The sequence below is a fragment of the Pteropus vampyrus genome, unplaced genomic scaffold, assembly GCF_000151845.1.
Source record: "Pteropus vampyrus isolate Shadow unplaced genomic scaffold, Pvam_2.0 Scaffold3, whole genome shotgun sequence".
Taxonomy (NCBI): Eukaryota; Metazoa; Chordata; class Mammalia; order Chiroptera; family Pteropodidae; genus Pteropus; species Pteropus vampyrus.
The window spans coordinates 11,689,093-11,704,301 of record NW_011888784.1 but is presented as its reverse complement, the minus strand read 5'-3'; the positions used below and the strand labels follow the sequence as shown (position 1 = coordinate 11,704,301).

The 15,209-nt window shown below is 35.7% G+C and overlaps 1 pseudogene; it reads right to left on the bottom strand.

Moving 5' to 3' along the window:
* Window positions 1-13,953: 13,953 nt before the first annotated feature.
* On the bottom strand, window positions 13,954-14,072 carry LOC111741842 (annotated as a pseudogene).
* Between the last annotated feature and the right edge of the window lie 1,137 nt (window positions 14,073-15,209).

Genomic DNA, 15,209 nt, shown 5'->3' with positions numbered 1-15,209 from the left:
TTATTCATATTTTCATGCTTGGTTATCAGCACCTCCCTGTGATTTTTTTAGGCAGCATATGTGCCTGTACCTGCTTTTGTAGTTGAAGAAACTAGGCAATAAAGCCCAGCCCGAAGTAGTGAAGGTCAGCCTAGATCCTGCATCCTCTGGCTGGGATTCAGTGTTCTGTCCACTCTCACATGTGATCCTGCACAGGCATATAACTTACATGCCTGTGCATCCTCTCAGCCCTTCTGAGCATACCATAGGTAGTCAACATATATTTTGACCTAATTCAGAAAGAACGACTTTAAATTAAAGACTGTGGTTCTGAAATAGGGCAGAAGAAGGAAGATTTTCACTAAGTTTGTAAATATGTCCTGTGAGATTATTTCTTTTCATTTGCATTCTCATTAAACAATCTTAAACTATATTGTTTAAAATTATATCCAATTATTTGCTAGGTACTTTAAGGAATATTGGGAAGAAAAGATTTTTAGGGATAAACGAGTAATTATCAGGGGCTGGACTGCCCTCATTCTTCACAAGGAGATTTTTCCCAGCCTTTCTTCCCACCGATAATAAGATGTGCTTGTACTAGGAGCTGATGCCTAAATGTTAGACATGTTGATTAATACTTATACAAACCAATCGATTCACAAAAATCTTAAGTCAGCCACTATGTGCAAAACTAACTTCTTTGACAGAAAGACAGGTACAAAACAGGCTCTGTTTTGAAGGAGTTTATAGGTTAGCTGGGAGGTAAAGCCTACACAGGAAAGAAAACTAACAAAGCAGATGAGCCCATGGAATGGGTTTTATACTTTGTATATTTAGACTTGGCAGGCACTGATCAAGACTGCTGGCAATTTTTATGTGCTAGCTTTTCAGGTATTATCTCATTTTATTTTCATAACAGTCCAGGATACATATATAATTGTTATTGATATTTGCATTGGATATGAATACAATCAAGGTCACCTTCAGCTCAAAACTCTCCCATAGTTTATCTTCTAAAGCCCAGTAATTGCAGAGTTCTTATAACAGCTACAAAGCTCATTGGATGGGATCCTGTCTCCCTTTTTCACGTCCTTTCTAAGCCCCTACCTCTTTGTCCTCATCGCCTACCACTCTTCCCCTCACTCCCCACGCTCTGGATACAACTGTCTTATCAGCGCAACAGAGAAATATCAAGCATGTCTCCGCCTTAGGCCTTGGTGTGTCCAGGGCTCACCACATTGGATTTCCTAGTCCTTCAGTTCTCTTCTCAGATCAAACCTATCAGGATGACCTTCCTTCCTTGACTTCTTAAGGAAACCGCAGGCCCTACCGTAGCAGCCAATCCTTTCACCTAGCTTTCCTTTTCTCCAAAACTACATCATGTTGATGCATATTTACATATTGATTTACATATTAGTGCCTTTCTCCCTGGACTAGCAGGAGCTTTGTTTCATTCACTGATGTATTTCTACTGTCTAGGGTGGAACCAAGCATCAAGGGGGCTCGATAAATACTTGTGGAATCCTCTGGATAAGGCAAATCAGGCTTTGAGAGCTTAGGTAATCCAGTCACAGCTCCATGGCAGAAATGGGGCAGGATCCCCATCTTCTGATTACCTATCTGGATGGTCTTGGAGAAAGAAAGACCACTGCAGGCTGTGGGCACTGAAACACAGCTACTTAAAACAAAACTTAGAGACTTTGAGTTCCCTCTCTAAACTAAATTATGACAAATGTGAAAGAAGGTATAAAGTTATGGAGAGTGGGTCCACGGTTTTTTTATTATTAATTTATAAATGCATCAATTCATCCATCATGTATTCTGTACTCAGTGTCCAGCATTGCATAGTTTCTTTTATCTTCTTTCTTTTTTCAAGGAGATAGAGTAGATACATGATAGATAGATGGTAAATAGATAGATAAATAGATAGGCAGGCAGGCAGACAGACAGACAGAATCATTCAACTCTACAGCCGATGTTCTCATCTCTAAATCCAGGTGCCTCTACCTCATGCTCCCTTCCAGTACCCTAAAAACAGCAACACGTTTTACAGATATTTATCCAATCAAACCCCTATGCAACAAAACCTACTATTTCCTCAGATATTTACTACATTCTGGGTACCCAATAAAGAAATTTATGTTAAATTATTTACAAGTATATTATTTTACATTTCTGGTAAAATATGTACATTTAGAGGATTTCTGAAAAGATAGCAGTAATGATAGAAACTACAGTACTATTTTAGGTCAAAGAAGAGACCTGTAACCTTCATATTGTATTATTTGATTGTTCTGAACTCTCTACCTAAACATAAAGCTGGTTTTGGCCTGGCAGGAAAACAAATGTGAAAAGAAAGGAAGAAAATGAGTTGTATGGCTTAAAGGAAAATAATTTTCTGTTTTCGCTTCTTTCCCCTTTTCTGCAGTTCACTTTCTATCAATAGGGGAATATTCTTTCCTCTACAAGGAATAACCTCTCTTTCATGCACTGAAAAATGTCATTTTTGAGTTCTCTATGGGATAGTTTGACAAATTTTCAGACTGCGTGAGAAACACAGACCTGTGTCTTTCCAGGTGGCTTAAACTGAACAAGAAAGAAAATCTCCCTCAGGACAGAGGCTGTTGTTTGGGTTTGTGGCAAAATATAATACCAATTTATAATAATGGCAATGGCAATGGCAATGGTCCTGTGTAGTCAGCAGTATTTGTTTTCTTACTGGTTTTTGATGTACAATTCCTGTTTATCTAGAAAAGAAATTTATTTGAAAAATATGGAAATGTAAGTACAAAATATGGAAATACAAGTTTTTCTGTGTGTTTTTTTTAAATTCCTAATTAAATTGAATTGGGGATTCTGCTGTTTGCAGCTTTAAAAAATAGCCAATTGAAATTTAATTTGTAGCTTTTTTCTATAGTATTCATGCCCTAAAGCTAAATTAATGATCAGTTGTAAGCACTTCAGCAAAGAGACCATTATGACTTTTGAATAAAATTAAACTTTGGCCCATATCGTAGATAAAATAACTAGTACTAAGATAAGAATAACATCTGTACTATAAATAACAAAGGGTTAAAACCTGCCCCCCCCCCCCCCCCCAGCCCCACCTCCCTCTCCCTTCCTCTCTTTCTCTCTCTTCCTCTGCCTCCTCTCTCTCTTTAACAATTAAAAAGAGACAGGAAGCTCAAGTGTATTCTAAGACTGGTACATGTTGTAAATCAAATTAATTACTTTTGCCCAAAACTGTCCTTAGTGGAGGATTTTTGGCTACTGGACTGTTAAAACCTCTTTACTTAATCACTGTCCTATAGCGTCATCCCCCTGATAGAAGGGAGGAACTGGAGCAATGGCAATCTTTTCACCTTTCTCCAATGCCCACAAGACTCTGATTTACAGGGTGAGTGTGTTAAGTATCACTTAGCCAGACTACCTACCTTTCAGAAGCCCCTCTTTGGGAGCAGAATAGAACCTGGAGAAGTTGACGTGGTAGGTGGCTTTTTTTTTTTTTTTTTTAATCTATTCCTCTCTTAGAGCCGTAGCTCTGCTTTCAATACCCTGTGAATTTCTTTCTTCGACTGGGTTTTAAAATATCTTTGTTGGACATTATATCTGTCCAGACTTTTGACATTACCCTATCTTCGATCAAGAATTCATCACCTCTGTGCTTTACACCAAACACCACACCAGATAAGTCCAGCTCACAAAGACATGCGTGCTTAAGGGGAAAGCTACGTGCAAGGCGGTGTACTGAATCGGGGAAATGCGCTTATTATAACTCGTCTGTGCAGCCGCCTCGGTCTTCAAGTAGGCAATGGCAAGGCCATCATTTCCAAAGGCGAATGGAGAATGCCAGAAGAGTGCCCAGACAAAAAATAAATCATGGGCATATTTACTGCTGATGTTTGAGTTTATATTATTTGCTATTTATTTTTAAGTGAACGGCCTTGTCTTTCTCATTCAGGAATGCTGAAGTTAATAACATTAAAAACAAAGCCTTCTCTGATTAAATATCAACCGATCGTGGGGGTGACTAAGATATATTTTGAATAAAAGAAGTATTCTATATTTGAATACGAAATATTCCATACCCGATTCATACGTACACACCTAAGATCTAGGTATATTGAAACAGCTTTTATCAAGCATGATTCCCAGAAGTCAGTCCTGTCCTCTGACCTCAGGCTTTCTTAGATGGAATGTCATCCACGCCATTTGACTTCAGGAGGAAATCTCTCCCTCACAGATCTTTTCCTCAGAACAGGTTTTAGGAGAGAACTCGCTAGGTGTTTCAAGGAGTGAGGTCTGAAGGACTCTGAGAGTGTCTGTGGAAAGGAATCACCTTTAATGATAGCTCTGCTTTGTGGGAGAATGGCTGATTCTTAGGGCTTGGCTTTGTAGTCCCTAAATATTGGCATTGTTCTGTAAGTTCTAGTATCTCTTCTACAAAGAAGATTATAGTTAATAATTAGGAATTGTGGGGCCAGGGGTATATTAGGGAATGATCTTATACCATACTATTGAATGTAACATCCAAATGATCATGAAAATTGTTTAATAGGAGCTCATAAGATAGAGTTTTGTCTTAGGTTGTGTTTTCATTTTTTGTCTTTCTCTTTGTTCTGAAAGGTTAATATCTGGAACATGGGCAATGAAGCAAAGGAGAACTCTTTTGCTTAACAATGTATAATTTAAAACTCCAGCGATTGTTTTTGGTCAGTTTCTTGCAATCTGCAAGGTAATTTTTTTCAATTTATTTGGAATTAGTCACGTGCACTGTTGAAAAGGCAGAGTGAATTGATGCTAAATAGTTTTTGGAAGATGTAATTGTCTGATGATTTGTAAATAGCTAAGCTTATCAAAAAAGTAATTTAAATGTTATGCCAACAATTTTGTTCAGTTTGGTATACTCTGTAAATGGGGCAGTCTAATTTTTTGCCCTCATTGGCATGAGAATTCTCTTTGCTTGGCTAAATGATTTGAGGACCTACAGACGAGCAGAGTTTTGGAATCTGAACTTTTAATGATCTCTTACCCAGCATAAATGCCACTCATCAGATGATAATGCCAAAATGCTTTTAGATAAGTTTTATGCATCATTTGATTGGTTGCGATGTGTTTCTTATATGTTCTATCAATGTCCATCTTGAGAGATGGGGCCCTGTTAAGACTGTCTCTATTTCCCCCATTTTCCCCCTGCCACTCTATTTGTGTTCTAAATTCCAAAGTGACCACAGTTCATCATGTGAGAGAACTCTGGCAAATGCATTCATATAAACGTCTTAGGGGCTTAATCATTTTTAATATTTCATTCATAAAAGTAGTAAAATAATTTTTAAAAATAGGTATTTACAAGGCGAGATATTTGCTAAGTACTTGAAGTACTTTATATACGTCTTTTTTTTTTTTCATCTGTACAGAAACTCTGAAGTAACCATTTATTCCTAAATACAATAAAATATCTAGAGATTTGGTAGATGGAGAAACTAAGCTGTAATGTTATCTTGCTATGGTCATGTTTCTGAGTCACCAAGCTGAGACTCAAAACTCATGTGCAGACTGACCTCATGTGTTAACCACCAGGCAAATTGCCTTAAAAAATTTTTAAAAAGGCCATAATCAATTCCAACAACTGTGCATTTTCAGGTTCTGAAATGGAAACATCTGTACATACCTCGTGTTGGTTCTAGTGTTATTTTAGATCATCAGACTTAGGGATAGCAATCTATTTGGAGGGAGGATTTGAAATTGCATTTGCATATCACTTTACATAAATATTGAAAAAATACCAGATTAAAAAATTGGAAGTAGAGAGGCTGATGGAGTTTATGAATTGACTGAGACCCACCCCACCCAATATACCCCTGGTCAGTATCACTTATTATTAGATGATAGAATGAGGGGCAATTCCACTGCCAAACATCTTTGAGTCAGGCTTACAATAAGGTGGAATAAATAGTTTCCTCTCCTAAGCTTCTTGGAGGAAATACTCATTAAGGATAAGATCATCTTATAATGTACAGCAGTATCTGTAAGGGATAAGCTATTACCCCAGTATGTGCAAGAACACAGGAGTCTAGGTGTGCTATCATCTTAATCACCCAGCAGAGCCACAGATCATGGGACTGATCCCAGGACAAGGATTAGTGGAAAGAATGAGGTAGAGCTTCTTGCAAAGAGCAGACTAGCATGCAATGTTATGACATAGGGTTTGGAGAAGCCTGGGAGGCTCCACATACAGAATGAAATAGGAGACAGGAGTGCTGAGAAGTAGGGGGAAGGTAACAAAGAAAAAATTATTCCTGTTTTGTCTACTACCTTTTTTCAGTTGCCCTCCCTCTGAGGTTTCCACCTATCTTGGTTAGATCTGGCTGCATAGCCGAGACTGGGATATATCTGCGATAGAAAGAAGGAATAGCACCAGCCGGAGGTGTAGCAGGCTCGCTGCTCTGCCGTTTTGTTCTACTGCATTGAATAAAATGAATCTTTTCAAACAGGTGAATTTTCCAACAGAAATGGCCCAAACAGCCTCAGCTCATTGAATAGAAAGTGTAATGGTGATCTAAACCTATTACCTTCAATGGAGTCTGTGACATTTTCTTCCAGCATATTGATCGGAGAGAGAGAGAGAGAGAGGGAGAGAGGACTTTTTCCTCTACTCATTGTTGCGTCAGTCATTGTAAAGCTAGTCACAATACATTAAAAAGCATTGAGAATCAACAGCGCAGGCTCTTTTGTAGCAGTAATAAATGATTTTACTGAACAGAATTAAAATGCTATTTAAGATCTACTCTGTATACATTTTTTAAAATTTCTCACCAGAAAGACCTCTCTCTCCTCCCCTACAAACCTAGATATCAAAAATTCTTATTGTTTTCAGCAAGAACACATTTTTATCAAAGATTCTGACATATTTTTACAGTGAAATACATTAATACCATCTCTCAAAAATGTCCTTCATTATACCAATGTTTATTTCAAATAATCAGTAATTATGGTTGAGAAATTTCAACTTAATTTAAACTAATGTGGACGGCAACCACTCCTGGAGGGTATAAATGCTCTTTTTGTTTTTTGTTTTGTTTTAAGCATCTGTTGTTCTTATTGCATAACATAATCTCTAGATGGAAATAAAATGGAATCAAAACAGCCTTATTATATTGAAGTGTTGCTTGTGAGAAGGTGGCACTAGCATTCCATTAGCATACAATTGAAATATCCCAATTTCATTGACTACGATATCCAGCTTATTCATAAAGATTGAGGGATATGGAACTTTTTACAACCCCCTAATTTCCAGGTAAATATTACTCATCATTTTCCATGAATTGCTAATTTTCTACATACAACATAAGCATTTATAGATAGGAAACACTATCATGAATTTCAAAGGAATATATAATCGCAACCATTTCATAAATGGAGGAGAGATGCATGGAAGTTCTCTGATAGGAAAGTACCTGCTGAACTATCTTTATTATTACTGTTATTAACTTATATTGAACCCATTTGTTTTGGTTTTATCTTACTTCAGTCCATTCAACACCTTGTCTCGAATATTTATTATGTACGTTTTCTTTGTCTCAGTATAAACCAATTGCCTTTCATGTTATCTGAATTTTATAATCTTGCCTATTACTTACAAGCAATCTGCTGCTACAGTTGTTACTAGGTGTTTTTATAAACTAATTTAACATCTGTTAGTACTATATAATAGTATCAACCTACAAATGGCCAAGAGAACTTAGCATTGTAGAAATTATCATGTAGATTAATGGAGTTACATTAGTAATTGTAGGATCCACTCCATATTTCATTGTAACTCGATGAATAATCAGTGTTATCTGGGCAATTTTCTTTTCATTATTGGATGCAGTCTACATTTGAATGTAATTGCATTTAAGGCAAAAGATCATGCAAACTACCTACTTAGAAAATTAATTGATAATTGTACTGAATTAAGGAATTCACATAGATTATTTAGGAAAATGAATTTTCTAGTATACAAATAAAGACAACCAGTAGATAGATACAAGTTGAAAGGACTTTGAGAAGTTGCTTTGTCAGTTTGGTCTTCATAGGTAGTTGTAAAGTAGTAGCTTTAAGACAGATCCTACATTCAAAAGCAGACTAGCAGAAATGCCCATAACCAGTTATGTGAACCTTAATTCCAGTTCCAGTTTTGCTGCTTATTTATTCTATTAGTTTTGGACAAGTCAATTGACCTTATTTTCCTTCTCTATATCATGGGAATGATACCTAACCTTGACTATACACAGAGCTGTTGTGGAGATCCAACAAATTCATCAGTGTATAACTCTCTTGAGACATATGGGGTTCCTTTGCTCAGAAGACAAAAATCTCACTTCTGTGAAGGAACATATAGATGGAACAGTCCCTGCTCTCAAGTAGGCTAAAACACATAAAAGATAGTAAGAGACAATTACACAACAGTCACCAAATCTTCCTTAGTCTAAGATTGCCTCTGGTTCTGAATGGGCTAGCCACAGCACGATTGTAACTCCCCCACCCTCCACCCCCCACATTCAGATAGGCTCAACAAAGATGCCTTAAGGAGAATGGATTGAAGGGATGCTGACAGCCTCATGAGATCCTTGTTCCCTACTGTAGACAAGCAGCTGTCTCTGCCTGAAAGCCAAGGGTAGAATCCCAACAGTTCATGCTGGAAAGAGAAATTGAGAATTTATTCCTAGCTTAATTAACTTATCTTCTTTGTTATTCATTATTCTTATCCAATAGGAATGGGTAGACTTTATTAGCTTGATTGTGCTTTTGAACTCTAAGATTATCATTATATAATGATCGAACAGGTATTTGGAACTGTCTTTACAATGAATGGAAAATATGGAAGGAAAAGTTAGATATCCAGTCCTCAAATCATGATTTCTGGTCTAAGGAGGATGAAAACATCCATGTTCCCTAACAGCCCTTCGGGAGAGCCTACATTATTAAGCCACAGACAATAATAGACCCAGTCCATGTATATATACATACATATACACACACACATATATATATATATGTATATATGTATGTATATATACATATATATATATACATACACACACATAGATATATGAATTATCTGAACCTAATAATAACCAAAATGTGCTGAGTCCCCCTTTAATTACTTGATTCTATTCTGCATCATACTTGTGAGGCCTCTTCTGCAAATAAAATTCAAAGACAAGCTAGTTAGTGGCAATCAGACAGGAACTTAATAATCATGGCTTCTATGCTAGAAAAAAGTTTCATATTAGATTGTCTTTTATAATTTTAGAGTGAAAAGTCCCTGCTGGTTAATCTATAATAATCCAAACCAAACGTAATAGCAATCGTAGCAAGAATTATAGCAGGCCTATTTCTGTGCTGCATTTTCTCCTGCTCTCTTTTCCCAAGCTATGGGGATTGGTATTATACCTCCATTTTACAGATAATGAAACAGGCACTCAGAGAAGGAACTAGGATTTGAATACTAAAATGTCTTCCAAATCCTCAAAATTAAGTGTTATTTACTACAGTAGGCAGAATTCTAAGATACCTTCCAGATTTTGATCCCCTGGTATAAGATGTCCTATGTAATCCCCTCTAATTGAGTGTGCTGTGTGCTGTGCCTGTGAATATGACAGGATAGTCACTACTTTGGTGAGGTTATAGTATATCAAAAAGGTGATAGGGCAGTCCTAATTTGTTAATGTTGTCACCTAATTAAAATTGTTTGAAAGTAGTTTTGAAGGAAAAGGCAAACAAAGCACATCTGTGAAGCCAATCTATTCCACAGGCTGTCAGCTTGTGATCTTTGTCTCAGATCCTGATAGCCAACAGTTTTATGCAAAACAAAGTACTAGAGCTGGTGGACTCTTACTGATTATGCAATATCCTTCTAGAAGTCCCAAGATTTTTTGTGAGACCCCAACTTGTTTGTGATTGGCTGAGGGCAGGAATACACTTCTCCCAAATGTTAAACTACTCTGGGTTTGCTCTAGACTAGATTGCTCCAGTTTATGTCCTGATATTTTGGAACTTCACTTTCAAAAGCTACATCATCCTAAGAACACTGACCAAGTCTCCAGTCCTATAGAGAGACTAATTTTATTGGGAATAATTGGAATCACTCTTCTCAACTACCAAGTATACAGAAAACTTCACTGACCTAGAAGGACTACTTGGAGAATCGTGATCCAATTTGAGAATCATTATTTACTTTCCGGTGTATTAGAATTTAATATGGGAAAAAAAATCAGTTTACATTTCAAAGACAAATCAGATATATTGGTTCAACAGTTCAAAAGTTTCCTTTGGAGAGTCTAAGTCACAGCCATATTTCTTAGCAGTCTATTATTCAAAGGCAGCAAATACAACTTTTGCTCTTGCACTAGTATATTCTGTCATTTGCTACCTATTATTCCATCTTTGGATTTCTCTTATACCAGTTATGAAACAATTTTAAGCCTCTACATCTTTTCTCGAATTGGTAATGAGCTCTTTGGGAGAAAAACTGTAAAACTTCTAATAAAAGGATCACAAGCGTGGTAGATATTTTATAAGTTATCTGTGCCAAGTTGTTAGATCCCCACCCTCACACCTTCACCATATTGAATTTTAAGTTCTTCTTCAACATCATTGACAAAGCACATTCAGAATTTATAAAAACTAAAGAGATTTAAAATATTATTCTCTTTTAAGGAAGCTGATTCCATTTTAGACATTAATTATTAAACATTTTTTTTATTTTATTGAACCAAGATCATATTCCTTTTGTGACTTTGACTCATCAATCCTAGATATACCTGTGCAAACTACATTTCATCTATATTATAGCTCTTCAAATAATTTCAGATCACCATTGTGTGCTCTTTAGACTCTAATTATCCAGAATTAGCATCCCTGCCTTCTTTAATGAGTTATCATAGGATATAATGCTGAGACATCCCTCACCTTCTCAGTATTTATAAGTACTTGACCAGCAGTGTAGTACTGTTGGTTCACAAATTCAGGAGCTTCCCAGGTGGAATATGTAACTGGCTCCTACCCTCCAGAACCTTGAGTTTATATAGAGGCCTTAACTAGGTTCAGTCATGTCTCACATCCAGATGGTCTCAAAAACACATTACTTTCTCAAGACTGCATCTTTGAAAATGGATCCAGCTGTGGATGGAATATACATTCCAAAGATGGGGAGGGAGTGAGGAGCCTTTGGTTGCCCAGGTCCAGCTTTTACATCAACCAGCAGTCACATCCTCTCAATGACATCCTCCAATAAGCGCTTAGAAAAAGATATAATATTCTGGTTCCGGTTGACCAATATCAAAAAGAGTTTGATATGAATTAAGTGACCATTAAATGATCATTTTTATAAAATCAAAGTACCATATTTTTTAAAATCATCATATGTTATACTGCCTCCTCATATTTGGCTTTCTACTATTTAAATAATACACCCTTTTCAAAACTGTGTAAGTGTCAGGATAGAGCTAAGGATAGATAGGGCAGGGGATTAGACCGTAAAGACTTAACATTTATTTTCATTAAATATATCCATTCAAATCCCATCATCAGATTTGGATTAGATTTTATCATAAAATGTTTTCTACCTAGTTTCAACTTTCAGCTATCTGTGAACTGGCCTTTTTCAGTACATTAGTATAAGTGCACAAAAGGCTAGGACTAAGCATAGAGATCTAGAACATACTAGGAAAGACTCTGCTAAGTTAAAATTACCACTTTAATCAGCATGCTGTCAGCCAGTTATAATTCAGTTTCAAAATAATTTAATTCACATCTTCATATTTGTCTAAAATGATGTCATGTGGGGCCTGGAGCTGATCAATATCTTGTCGAAATACATACAAGTCATCTATGATTTGCCTGATTTACTCATCAAGTAAAATTAGCCTTAAAGGAAATTCAGTAAATCTGGAACTAGTTTTATTATTATTATTTCTTATTATTACTATTATTATTATTAATTATTAAACTCTATGGTTTATTTTAATAACTTCATCTAACTGACAAATATGATGATATAATAAATGTTAATTGAGGTCAACATCAAGCTCACTTATTTTTAATTTATGAATTCAATATCTTCTTCTTAATGTTGGATAGGGGAAGAAAAGGAAATAGGCATGAGTCCCCTCCACCCTCCATGTCCATTCTTAAGATCCTGATATCTCAAAGACACACAATGATAATGGAAAATGTAACATTATAGTACATGGAATTGACCTTCTTAATTTTGAATTCATAAACTTTTGGTTAAGATTTAGCTAAGTAAAACAAACAAAAAAGTTGTGAGATCTACCATCGCTTTGTGATATTCTGCCCTACCCACAAACCACCTTAGTCATCCTTATTTTTGCTTCCTTTTGTGTAAATTAGATTGATGTGATCACCTTAATTTCACTGCTCCTCTTCCTTTCTCAAAAACTCTTCAACAATGGCCAGCACTGATTTTATAACCTTATCTGTAAATTTTCTCAATACTCTGGAGCGTAATCTTAATGACAAAGAGACTTAATCTGTGGCAAATATAAACTCCCTTATTATTTCTAGAAATTTCTGCTTATAAGATTTTCTAGCAAATGTATTTTATCTTTTCATGTTTTAAAATAATTATCCTTACCTTAATTGAAAAGGATGAAGTAATATAGAATGCGACTAGTTTTCTCTATTGCTCTTTTCTCTTAATGTTAAATTAAGCCACCCATTCCAGGTACAGCTATAAAAGGCCTTTATGTTTCTCTAATTAGAAAATTAAATATACATATATATTTAAATAATATAATACAATGCTATACTTTTTGATTTAAGTAGTCATATTCTTTCAAATAATTTAGAAAAAGAATGGAAAAATATTCTACTATGTTTACCACCTCTTTGTCATTTCCGGCAATCATCATTGCTTCCTGTAGATTTGAGTTTCCATCTAATGCCATTTTTCTCCATCTTGGAAAAGTATCTTTAACATTTTTCTGTGTGTATGTGTGCAGCAGCTGATAATCAATAGTCTTAATAATTATTGCTTATTTGAAATTTTTCTTATTTTATTTTGATTTTTCTAGTGCTAGTTTCACTTTTATTTGAAACTGTCTTTATTTCACCTTCATTTTAGGATAGTTTCTGTCTATGCAGAATTCGGCTTCTCCCTTCTCCTTCAATACGTTAAAGTTTCTCCATAGCATCCAGACCTCCATTGTTGGGCAGGGCCACCACCATTTGCATTCTTGATTTCCTTTATGTAATTGATCATTTCCTATGGCTAATTCCAAAATTTTTCTTTTTCTTTTTGGATTTCAGAAATCTGACTATTTTTAAATAAACTTATTCTTTCTTTTTTTCATTTCAAATCTACTCTCAATTCCATATAGTTAATTTTACATTTTAGTTACTATATTTTCAATGCAAGAATTTCTATTTGATTCTTTTTTATAGTTTCTATGCTGAGATTTTTAATTTTTTTATCATGTATTTACTTATTAAGCTTCTATTGATAACATTTTCTTTCTTGAACATGGTTCACATTTTCTATTTTCTTTGCGTGCATAATGTGTATGTGTGTTGTTTGTTTGTTTCTTTTTTATACTGGATCCTGGATGTGGAGGCTCTGAATTCTGTAACATTCTCCTCAAATTTTTGCATTCAAATAGTTGTTCTTAAATATTATTTTCAGATTCTATAATTGTTGTCTGTTGGTAGGGTTGTCTGACCAAGCTACTCTTTCATTACCTGAAATTGGAACATTCTCCTAACTTTTAAAACTGTCATTGCCTTGTGACTAAAACTTTGGAATTTTATTTTAATGTTTTTGTTTCCTTGTGTTATTCTTTTCTGTTTATTAAGACTTTTTAAGACTAGCTGTATTTATTTATTTATTTAGGTGAGGCAATCCTTGGTTGACCTCACAGATTGCAAGGACGTTGTCAGTGTACAATCCCTTATGTTTTTTATATTTTATGCCTACAGCACCTGCTCTTCCTAAGTGGTCTCCCATCCAAATACTAACCAGGCCTGACCCTGCTTAGCTTCCGAGATCAGACGGGATCGGGCTTGTTCAGAGGGGCATGGCCATAGACAAGACTAGCCTAAAAAGTATTCTTCTAGCTGTTTTGCCTTCTGGAGCAGGTAAAGCAGATGACATTTAAATACACTTAGCTGGACTTGCCTCTTGCTCGTTTCCATACCTCATCTCGAATATGTAAGATGAAATCCACTGAGGGCTCCTACTATGATTCAGGTATTTACACTTATATTTTGAATTATTAAACAAGGTTGTAAGATGATTATAGTCTCCAATTTACACTGAAGAAACTGAAGCTCAAAAGAGTAAATTAACTTCATGAAGGTCCTAGAGTGAAAAAGTCACTCTTTCTGAATCTAAAAAAAAACAGATTTTTTTCACTGTTACCACGCTCCTCTCTGGTTTTTAATAAACATGTCAGTGTCTGTGTATACTTTCCAAAAGAAATTATTTCCCAATCAAGTTAAGCTGAGTTTTAATATGTTTTAAGCTTGTGTTGCTAATTACCAGCAGTGAATTAGCGCATACCATTTCAACAAGATATTCTATTCATCTTCACTTTCTAATCTTATCTATCTAGTTCAAATAAGATCTATCTACCCCGTTGCCATGTTCTTTACCTGCACATCTCTGAGTAGCTCCAGATTATAAATACTCTCCAAGAGGGTATGGAGAGGAAGAGAGAGAGAGCAGTTTACTATGTGCATGGTTAAAGAATCATTTCTTCTGATTAAGTATTGATCATCTACCTTAATTGTTTATTAAATAAGGCCCGAGGTATGGGGGTGCAGCAAACATTTGAAGAGAGAGAGAGAGAACACTGTTTGAGTTCTCACAATTCATTGTGGTCAGTGGAGTAATAGACTACACTGATACTATCTTTCCTGCAGGCCCAAATGAGGGGCATTTTTTAAAAGCACATTCTACAGGCCTCAGACCATGTAGAATCTCTGTATATGTTTGTGTAAAAACAGTGTAGGGAAGAAGAGGACTGTAGGAAAGAGTAAATAATCTAATGGGAACAATTCGCTGCTTTCTTTTCTCTGATGGTTACTCGAACTAGTTCAGTTCAGGCTGTGAGCACCTGGAAGGAAATGCCCGGGCAGGCACTTGCCATTGAAATATGGTTGGAGAGCCATTCCTACATGTAAGTATCACCCTGTTATTTTCTTTAGTGTTTTCAGCCTGAAAC